The 11,601-nt window shown below is 37.1% G+C and overlaps 1 pseudogene; it reads right to left on the bottom strand.

Moving 5' to 3' along the window:
- LOC145134715 (pentatricopeptide repeat-containing protein At3g42630-like) lies at window positions 1–1,270 on the bottom strand (annotated as a pseudogene).
- Window positions 1,271–11,601: the final 10,331 nt, after the last annotated feature.

Genomic DNA, 11,601 nt, shown 5'->3' with positions numbered 1-11,601 from the left:
TTAATTCCAAAAGATTTGATTACTCTGATATTTTTTCTTAACATAAGGTGTAATCAATTCCTTATAACTCCACCTCTTCTTCCCTCTATTAAACTCCAAAAGTGGCTCCAAACTAGAGTAAAAATCACATTTCCCCAACACCTCAAACACAATATTATCAGTTAACACAACACCCGAATCATTCACATTCATTTTCCTCAAAGCAAAGTCCAAATTTTTCCCTAATCTCCTATCCAAATATGCATCAACAACACAACCATAAGTCACAAGATCCGAGAAAATTCCATTATGTTTCATATGTTCAAGGCTCAAATGCAAATCCCAAAACAAAGACATCTTTGAGAAAGCCACAACTCGAATATTAAAAGTGGTCAAATCAGGTTCAAATCCAGCTTCCAACATATTTAAAAACTCTCTTTGCAAACTCTTCATTTTAAAATTTGCAGCATATGACAATAACAATAAGTTCCAAATAAGATTTCCTGCATTTCTCCTACCAAGACCCACATCCCTTAAAAAGTTTCCCAAACTATGAAACTTTTTGTCCCTTATATAAGCAAAGAGAAATTGCCCTAATCCCAGACGTTTGTAAGCATTTTCCATCATGGGTATTGAACCAAAACAACTATAATACATGATATAGTGTGCCCATAGCAGAATCAACAAGAAATCCCTTTGAGACCATATCTTTTAATGTATTCTCCATTAGTTCAAGCTCTCCTATCTTACCAAAACAAGATATAGTGTGTTCATAAACTTAGTGTTGTAATTGAGGATGCCTGAGACTAATTTGATGTATAATTTGGATTACTTCATCAAAAAGCCCCCCTTCAATGTAGGTATCAATTAGGCCAAAAATTGTTTGAATATCAAGATTATAAGAACTGTTTATAATTTCATTCCATATGGAATCTGCCTGGGTGAAAAATCCGTTATTTGCATTGTATAACATCAAAGTTGTCATGGTAGAATTGTCGGGAGCAAAACCTTCAGATTGCAATTTATCGACATGTGTTCCCTTTCTGTTTAAACATGGAATAATAGAAGCATAGTTTTTATGATTATCCTGCATAAAAATATAAGGAAAAGTAAGAAGTGTTACACCAATCAACCACGCATACTAGTGTACTACATCAGTTGTAACGAGAAAATGGTTTACCTTTTGAGTTGAACTTCTACCATGTGAGTTCTTGTGGCTGCAGAATGTCCTCAAACGAGTTAATTTGGCTTCAATAGGATGAGTTACAGAAAGAACCGAGATAGCTTCCATACCTGAAAAAAGGATAAAACCTGAAACAAAATTTCATTTCGACTTTTAAGTTAGCATTTTTTGTGGTTTTGGTCCACACCCTACCTAAAATGACTAATATACCCCTTAAGCAATTCTTTTTTTATTTCTTTTATTTTTATAATTAAAGAACAAAAAAATCTCACCCTCTCAAGTCATTCTCTCTCTCTCTCTCTCACACACACACACACACGTAATTCAACCACCATTACCACCACCACATGGTTGCCCAAATCCTCTTAACATACACCATCGATCATAAGCAAATAGAAATCTCAAATAATATCTACATTGATTGCTATAAGAGGTTATACCTCTCAAGAACCATTGTTGTTATGTTTTCCTTCAAAATTGGCCCACCAAGTCGCAACCTTTGCTCAAAACTATGATCATCAGTACCTAAAAATCATAATTAAAGAATTTCAAATCCAATCATAATATTCAAAACAATAAATTTTATGTTTTATTGGTTTATACTTGCAAGATGAACAACAAAAGCCATTTTGTGAGGTTGGACAATTTTTGGGGCAAAAAAACAACTCTTGCAATGTGACTCTCAGGAGGCAATGCATTAATGTGTTGTTCATCACAAGGGGTCCTGAAAATACCTACTTTCAAACAAGCACTTTTGGTTTCTCAAACTGTTTTCCAAATGGATTGAATCAATCTTTGAGGCCATTTTTAGCCATTGAGTACTGTGAAAATCTGTCGAATCATAACACTTGAATTCGCCAAAAGATTAGGTTACCAATCAATACACCGAAATATGAGATACGATTTCGAAGCCTCATACATGAAAGATCTTGTATGCCTAAGAGTCATTATAGAATGATATAGTTAATAATATATGATCTTATAGGGTCACACCATATAGAAAGTTACCGTCAATTGATTATTTATTAGTATAATTTGATTATTAATAAATATATCAATACTTGTATTTAATTGAAAAATTATTATTTCATGGAAATAATATTTTACTAATTGGGAATTTATTATTTGTAGAAATAATATTTATTGCAGAAATAACAACTTATGAAACATATCATAAAGTGTGATTATTTATAAGTTATATTTATATCTTAATAAACTAGTTAGAGTTTATTTCCTATACAAGGGAGAATTTCATATATGTCCTTACAAACTTTAAATATTATGTGAATATCCTTATAAATTTTGATATTACATATACGTCCTCTTAAAACTATAGAATTCACGTCTATATCCAAATTTATATTTTAATTAGGATTAAACAAATTTAATACTTAAAAACTGATCTAAAATAGAAAATATTATATGATATTACTAAACTGTCCTTCCTAAATAAAAAATTAACGCTGAACCAATTTAATTAGAATCTCATCGGTTGTTTTTCTCCTTTTAGGTTTAGGTTTTGGAATTCTAAATATGATAATAAATGAAAAGCTTGAGTTGAGATAAATAGAATAGGAAACAATAGAGAATATGATAAATCACTTGATTAGAAATGGGTTTTCCAATAAAGGTTGTATGGATTGATTAATTTTGTTGTATGGATTCTATAATTTTTTCCATACATCTAAAGTCTTGTGCTTCAAATCGATAACCATGTGTTCTTCTTCAACAATTGACTCAAATTCCAAAATGAGTTTTCCAAAAACTGGAAAGGAAATGGATGCGTTAAAGGTAAAACTGGTACATAATATAGTAATATACTTCATATTTTCACAATCATTCGAACCCCATATGTTCTATCTGTGTCCATACAAGCTTGTCTTGTATTATTATACTTTGAATTTAGGAACCTAATGTCACACCCCCGGATCAGACGGCGGAAACGTCCGGAGGCGGATGACTTCATTGTGCAGTATCATAACAATTGAATATAAATGAAACAGAGCAATCCAAACATCATACATTGAGATAACAAACTTACATTGTTTACATATTGTATTTGTTCTTCGAATTACACAAAAGAGACATAAGCAGAAAAATCCAAGCTACAGCTAAAAGTCTTGCATCCGCGTCCCTTGTTACCTGCTTACTAGATCCCTGAGAATACAAGTCGTTTTGAAAAGCGTCAACTAAAAAGTTGGTGAGTTCATAAGCATTTTTGTATAAAATCGTTCACACTTGTTTAGAATCGTTCTCAATGTACTTTCAGAAAATCCGATAATTTCTATGAAATCGTTTGAAGTCTTGCCTTGAAAATTGTGGATATATGTGTGCATGTCATTACTTTTATACATCCTTATAAGGAGTGATTTTGAAAAGTAGTGTGATTTGTAAAAGCGAGTTGTGTACGAGAATAGTTCTTTTGAATACTAATAGTCAACCGTTTCCAGAAAAATCCCTTATTTCCAAAAAGAGAATATGGTTGAAAATCTTGTTCCTCTTATCGAGTAAAATTGAGTGTGCGTTCTAGTTTATCGTTATCGAAATCGTAGAAAATCGTTTTCTCCAGAAAATCCTATATTTTCTGCTATAAAATATTCGTAAGGTCTAGTTTATCGTTATCGAAATTGTAGAAAATCGTTTTCTCCAAAAAATCCTATATATTCTACTATAAAATATTCGTAAGTTCTAGTTCCAACTATGTATCTGTGTGGGTTAATTTATCGTTTTCAAAATCGTTTACAAACGTTTTCCATAGAGTCCTACGCTTTTTAATTTGTAAAAAAATAGCAGTATTACGACTCTATACTTGTTAGGAGAAAGAATCAGCATGGCAATTGTAGACATTCTACGTGATGAAAAAGGACAGTCAACGCAACAAATGCGGACCATCACTTATCATGTATAGGACGGTCAACACAACGTGCCAAAGATTTATTTATGAGGTTTTTCCTTACATAAATTTCTAGATGACATAACATATTCTAGTGAGCCGTTATAACCATACTAATCTGACGAAGTTCCTGTTTTGGCGTTTCTCAGGCGCCCTCGGTTTGGAAAAGACATTTGTCACCCTAGACTGGCCTGTATAGTTGTAGCGAACAGCGAAGGTGCGGGGTGTCAACCCCGTATAGATCTATACACAAATTCCCGCTCTCCCTCCAAGAGACTCTGGCTATAACTCCTTACAGGACTTAGACGTACACTAATATTTTTATATTTAGGTACTTTTGAGATTTGTCTGACTAGAATATTAACAACCTTTTGAGCAATCGTTAGAGATCCATTATTTGTTAGATAAATAATGAAATTCGTACTTGTTGAATAAGAATATCGTTCTCGTTCCATATCGTTGATTGTGCTCGTTAACTAGGTGCTCGTGTTCGTTCCTTTTCGTTTATTGAAAAATAAGTCATTTTAGTCAAGAGAAAAAGTGTCAAGTTATAATTTATATAAATTTATAACTGCCGGTTATGACACGCATTTTCTATTTTATGACACATAGAACATTACTTATGTTCTTGGAGGTTCTATGACAGCAGCTTATGACATACAAATATTTCTGTCATAAAGGCTCTATTTGATATTTTCTTGACGCAAACTTTTATATTGAATATTTACAAAATACTCCCTGACAGTTTGCAAAATAGTCACAAAGTTTCCTTTTTCGAAAATTACTAGAAATGGTGTCCACTTATCAAGATCCCTTTTTATAACTTATATCTCTAGACATGAGAGCATAGATAAAGGGGTTAAGTTGGACACACCCAATAGTTGGGAGGCTCTTTTGCACAAAGTATCCTCTGTTCTTTATGAAATTGAGAAATCTTACGTTCCTGGGAATATTACTAAAATAATAGTTTAATAATATTTCACACACATATCCAAACATACTTATATATGAAGTTATTCAAGTATTTAGGAAAGATTTGACTTGTACTCTCCCCCAAAAACATTAAAATATTAAAAAAGGTGGGGTATGAACTCATCTTGGTTTAGTTTGCTGGAGATTTGAAGAGGTGTAAGGAGCTTTCAAGTTCCAACACTTGAAAGGTTCTTTGAACTTTAGGAAATCCTATCAATAATTTTATATGTAAATATAGTGAAATCTTAGGAATGATGTGGAAAATCACTATTCAAAGAAGATGAACACTTACCAAAGAATTCTGGAAAATTTCCTTGAAGGTAAGAACTTGGAGCTTGAAGGAGTTGAGAGCACTTCTCAGGAGCTTGTTGGAGGTGAAAGTGAGAAGTGGAATAAGGGGGAAGAAAGAGTTTACATATTCTAGATGGAGGGATAAGGAGTGACTTGACATTTGCTTGGAGGGCTGGTGGGTAAAGCTTATTTTCTAAGGATAATGTGTGTTTAACTGGGATTTGCATGGGAAAATGGAGGATTTGCATCACATCACAAAGTCAAACTCCTTATCTTCTTAGAAAACCCTTTAAAAATCTTGGATATTATTTTATATAAATATGTTTAAAAATAATTGATTTTGGCATAAAATAGGGGTTTAAAGGGTCTAAGATATGAAAATATGAGTTTAGAGGTATTCCCGACGTCAAAATGCCTTAAAATGATGAAAAAGTCTGAAAATGACAAAAATCCGGAGTCAAGAAGCGAATTCTGAAGTCCCATTCTAATTTTGGGAGCAAGAGTGAATTTCTGAGGTCATAAAGTGATGTTCCGGAGCTAATTTCGGAATTCCGAAGTGCTCACTTCAATTCCGGAGTCAGCAAGGGAAGTCCGTTCCGACCAGCAGTCTTCCGAAGCACGCCTTAAGCAAGACCCTCCGGAGCATGCGTGGTCCGAAGCAAGAAGGGAGGGTTCCAAAGTGGTGACTCCTATTGGCTCCTTAGAAGGCATTTCGGACAAGAGGTTTAGGACCAGGAGGGTTCCGGACGAGAGGTTCAGGTCCAAGAGGGTTCCGGACGAGAGGTTCAGGTCCAAGAGGATTCAGGACGAGAGGTTCAGGTCCAAGAGGGTTCCGGACGAGAGGTTCAGGTCCAAGAGGATTTCGGACGAGAGGTTCAGGTCCAAGAGGATTCGGGACGAGAGGTTCAGGTCCAAGAGGATTTCGGACGAGAGGTTCAGGTCCAAGAGGGTTCCGTATGAGAGGTTCAGGTCCAAGAGGATTCGGGACGAGAGGTTCAGGTCCAAGAGGATTCCGGACGAGAGGTTCAGGTCCAAGAGGATTCCGGACGAGAGTTTCAGGTCCAAGAGGCTTCCGGACGAGAGGTTCAGGTCCAAGAGGCTTCCGGACGAGAGTTTCAGGTCCAAGAGGATTCCGGACGAGAGGTTCAGGTCCAAGAGGGTTCCGGACGAGAGCTTCAGGTCCAAGAGGATTCCATATTCCTGGAGAGATTTGGGAGAGATTTCACATACTTGGAGAGATTTCGCATATGGGAGAGATTTGGGAGAGATTCACTATTCTTGGAGAGATTTGGAAGAGATTCACTATTCTTGGAGAGATTTGGGAGAGATTCACTATTCTTGGAGAGATTAGAGAGAGGTCCACTATACTTGGAGAGATTTGCATTCTAACACTATATGGCTCCTTAGGAAACTCATATTGAACACTCAGGAGTGTTAGCAAAAGTCTCATAATAGTACTTGCTTACTCGAGGACGGAATTTCCTAGCCAAAAAGGCTAGTTGTGACATCATCCCCCCGTTAGAGGGAATTTCGTCCCGAAATTCTTTCGAAGGGTAGGGTTATGAATGCGAAAATAGGTAAGGGTGCTTTTGAGTTATTTGGTCCTTACGTTCCCAAGTGAATACCGGTTCACGCCTAGGGTTCTCTCGAACCTTCACAATCGGGATGCGACTTTGTTTTGTGAACTTAACCTTCCCGTTCATTTGTCTTGATAGGCTGATCAATGATTAGGAGGTTCTAGTTCACCTTAGCCTTGTCTAGTGGGACTGGGAGGGTTGTCCGATAGACACTTTCTAGGTTCGATACATGGAATACAGGGTGTGCGTTACTAAACTTGGAGGGTAGTTGGAGTTTGTAGGTTACCGGGCCGATTCGTGCGAGGATCTCGAATGGTCTGGTGCATCGGGGAGTTAGTTTACCTTACCTTTCAAATCGAGTCATCCTTCCCTGAAGAAAGATCTTTAAGAATACCTTGATCCCTTACTTGAGATTCCAAGGCTTTAATATGCTATCTGCATAGCTCTCTTGTTGACTTATACGATGTTTGGGGTGGTGTTTGGGTTTGGACTATCCTTTCCGTGGTTTCTCGAATAATCTCGGGTCTAGTGAGTGTACTATTGGGCGTTTGTCATCTTGTTGGCTGGGTATCTCCCATCTCAGCCTAATAGAATATGATCTGCACCTCTGGCTACACAGGGCTTCGAGGGGTGCAACTCCTATGATCGAGTGGTAGTTGTTGTTATATGAATACTCGATTAGAAGCAAGTGGGCATTCCAAACTTTGTCAATGTCCACTGCACATGCTTCTCTTCGGGATGTGGGTTTGTGTTTACCTTGACTTTGACAGGTGGAATTTCTAGAGTTTCGGTGGTCTGACACTTATGAGTGCTGAGCACATGAAAGGGGAAATGTCCTTACCTGGGTCCTTTGGTTAATCGGAGACTATGAGTTATCGACCCTTTCTTGGCGAGACCTTTTGAATGGTCTTCTAGGGATTCGGGATCCTGGTGTCCTAAGAGTAGAGTTTTCTGGGCCTTAGGAGTTGGTATCATGGTCACCAAGGTTGAGTTTGGGTGATGTAGTTGACCTTATGAGTCCTAGATTATCTTGGAAGTTTTCTCCCTAGGGTTTTTCCAACCTAATGGTAGGTCGGCCTCTGCCAGTTCTTTGCTGGTAGTCGAGCGAACTTCCGATTCGAGATAGGGAGTATCGATCCTTGAGGATGAGTTTGTTTGGCTTACTCGTAGTCAGTGGTGCTTATGAGTTTTTCCAACCTAATGGTAGGTCGGCCTCTCCCTAGGGTTATGACACGCATTTTCTGTTTTATGACACATAGAACATTACTTATGTTCTTGGAGGTTCTATAACAGCAGCTTATGACATACAAATATTTCTGTCATAAAGGCTCTATTTGATATTTTCTTGACGCAAACTTTTATATTGAATATTTACAAAATACTCCCTGACAGTTTGCAAAATAGTCACAAAGTTTCCTTTTTCGAAAATTACTAGAAATGGTGTCCACTTATCAAGATCCATTTTTATAACTTATATCTCTAGACATGAGAGCATAGATAAAGGGGTTAAGTTGGACACACCCAATAGTTGGGAGGCTCTTTTGCACAAAGTATCCTCTGTTCTTTATGAAATTGAGAAATCTTACGTTCCTGGGAATATTACTAAAATAATAGTTTAATAATATTTCACACACATATCCAAACATACTTATATATGAAGTTATTCAAGTATTTAGGAAAGATTTGACTTGTACTCTCCCCCCAAAAACATTAAAATATTGAAAAAGGTGGGGTATGAACTCATCTTGGTTTAGTTTGCTGGAGATTTGAAGAGGTGTAAGGAGCTTTCAAGTTCCAACACTTGAAAGGTTCTTTGAACTTTAGGAAATCCTATGAATAATTTTATATGTAAATATAGTGAAATCTTAGGAATGATGTGGAAAATCACTATTCAAAGAAGATGAACACTTACCAAAGAATTCTGGAAAATTTCCTTGAAGGTAAGAACTTGGAGCTTGAAGGAGTTGAGAGCACTTCTCAGGAGCTTGCTGGAGGTGAAAGTGAGAAGTGGAATAAGGGGGAAGAAAGAGTTCACGTATTCTAGATGGAGGGATAAGGAATGACTTGACATTTGCTTGGAGGGCTGGTGGGTAAAGCTTATTTTCTAAGGATAATGTGTGTTTAACTGGGATTTGCACGGGAAAATGGAGGATTTGCATCACATCACAAAGTCATACTCCTTATCTTCTTAGAAAACCCTTTAAAAATCTTGGATATTATTTTATATAAATATGTTTAAAAATAATTAATTTTTGCATAAAATAGGGGTTTAAAGGGTCTAAGATATGAAAAATATGAGTTTAGAGGTATTCCCGACGTCAAAATGCCTTAAAATGATGAAAAAGTCTGAAAATGACAAAAATCCGGAGTCAAGAAGCGAATTCCGAAGTCCCATTCTAATTTCCGGAGCAAGAGTGAATTTCCAAGGTCATAAAGTGAAGTTCCGGAGCTAATTTCGGAATTCCGAAATGCTCTCTTCAATTCTGGAGTCAGCAGGCGAAGTCCGGTCCGGCCAGCAGTCTTCCGAAGCACACCTTAATCAAGACCCTCCGGAGCATGCGAGGTCCGAAGCAAGAGGGAGGGTTCCGAGGTGGTGACTCCTCTTGGCTCCTTAGAAGGCATTTCGGACAAGAGGTTTACGACCAGGAGGGTTCCGGACGAGAGGTTCAGGTCCAAGAGGGTTCCGGACGAGAGGTTCAGGTCCAAGAGGGTTCCGGACGAGAGGTTCAGGTCCAAGAGGATTCAGGACGAGAGGTTCAGGTCCAAGAGGATTCCAGACGAGAGGTTTAGGTCCAAGAGGGTTCCGGACGAGAGTTTCAGGTCCAAGAGGATTCCGGACGAGAGGTTCAGGTCCAAGAGGATTCCAGACGAGAGGTTCATGTCCAAGAGGGTTCCGGACGAGAGGTTCAGGTCCAAGAGGATTCCAGACGAGAGGTTCAGGTCCAAGAGGATTTCGGACGAGAGCTTCAGGTCCAAGAGGATTCTGGACGAGAGCTTCAGGTCCAAGAGGGTTCCGGACGAGAGGTTCAGGTCCAAGAGGATTCCGGACGAGAGGTTCAGGTCCAAGAGGGTTCCGGACGAGAGGTTCAGGTCCAAGAGGATTTCGGACGAGAGCTTCAGGTCCAAGAGGATTCCATATTCTTGGAGAGATTTGGGAGATATTTCACATACTTGGAGAGATTTCGCATATGAGAGAGATTTGGGAGATATTCACTATTCTTGGAGAGATTTGGAAGAAGTTCACTATTCTTGGAGATATTTGGGAGAGATTCACTATTCTTGGAGAGATTAGAGAGAGATTCACTATACTTGGAGAGATTTGCATTCTAACACTATATGACTCCTTAGGAAACTCATATTGAACACTCAGGAGTGTTAGCAAAAGTCTCACAATAGTACTTTCTTACTTGAGGACGGAATTTCCTAGCCAAAAAGGCTAGTTGTGACACCTAAAAGAAGAAGAAACGACACAAAAGACAATCCTAATTTAATTCGTTTAATCGTTAATAAATTGGTTTCATTCTAATATTTAATTTGGAGGGATATTTTAGCAGTATTATATGAGATATTGAGTTTTAAATAAGTTTTTAAATATTAAATTGGTTTAATCCTAATTAATAAATGAATTTGGATATAGACGTGAATTCTATAGTTTTAAGGGGACGTATATGTAATATTAAATTTTATAAGGATATTGACGTAATATTTAAAGTTTGTAAGGATATATATGAAATTCTCCCTATATAAAAAGGTAGTTTTAAATAAAAGAATATATATATATATATATATATATATATATATATATATATATATATATATATAACTAGTTGTTTGAATATATGAATCACTTTATATAAATGGGAAAATGTCAATGTGGCCCAACAAACTAGCATGTTTTGGTTTAAAAGGTCACTTATGTTATTTTTTTGCATTCTAAGGGTACGAATTCATGTTTTTAGGGCTTAAAAACTCATTTTGAGAAAAGTGAAGGGGTCGCTCGGTGAACCCCTTCTTAATCGGTAGGTTTAATTTTGCCATATCACTTAATAAGATGCCAATTCATCAATCTTATCAACTACGATGACATGTCCCTTTTGAGAAGGGGTCGCCTATGACTGCCTCTACCATTCCCTTTACCCTCTTTCCAACACCGCCACCATTCCACCGATCATCTGACACCATAATCGTCCACCTATCTGAAAAACGATTCTAGATGGCTTCCAAGCAAGATTATCGAGGAACAAATACAAAAACAAAAAAAATTGAAAGTGAGAATCCGACCATGAAAGCCTTGCTTAGAGTTACACATGGTGAAATCCTCATGAGATATCTGATTCCTTCACCACTTCTTGATTGATTCACCGAATAGGATGTTTTTTTTTGTCTTTTGTTGGTATTGTCGGTCCTTATAATGAGTTCGCTCATAATTCAATTAATCAAGGACTTCAACAGGTTCGAAATACCAATAGCACCTCCAAAACACAAAAATGGCAAGCACGGTAAGGCAAGAAAAAATAACAGGTTCATCACCTCTCTAATTCCATGGCCCTATACATGCTCATCTTGTTCTTATTGCCCCTGCTACATACCTAAAGTCGTTAAAGTTTATTTGACTGGATATTATTCGGTTTCAAATGGTCCTAAACATGCACCCAATTTCAAGTTTATTTGATTGTGCATATTTGGTACTTCAAAACAGGCTAACA

The sequence above is a fragment of the Lactuca virosa genome, chromosome 8 (assembly GCF_052849685.1).
Source record: "Lactuca virosa cultivar CGN04683 chromosome 8, Lactuca_virosa_CGN04683_v6, whole genome shotgun sequence".
Lineage (NCBI taxonomy): Eukaryota > Viridiplantae > Streptophyta > Magnoliopsida > Asterales > Asteraceae > Lactuca > Lactuca virosa.
The sequence above is the reverse complement of the archived record's forward strand: the minus strand, read 5'-3'. Positions and strand labels throughout refer to the sequence as shown.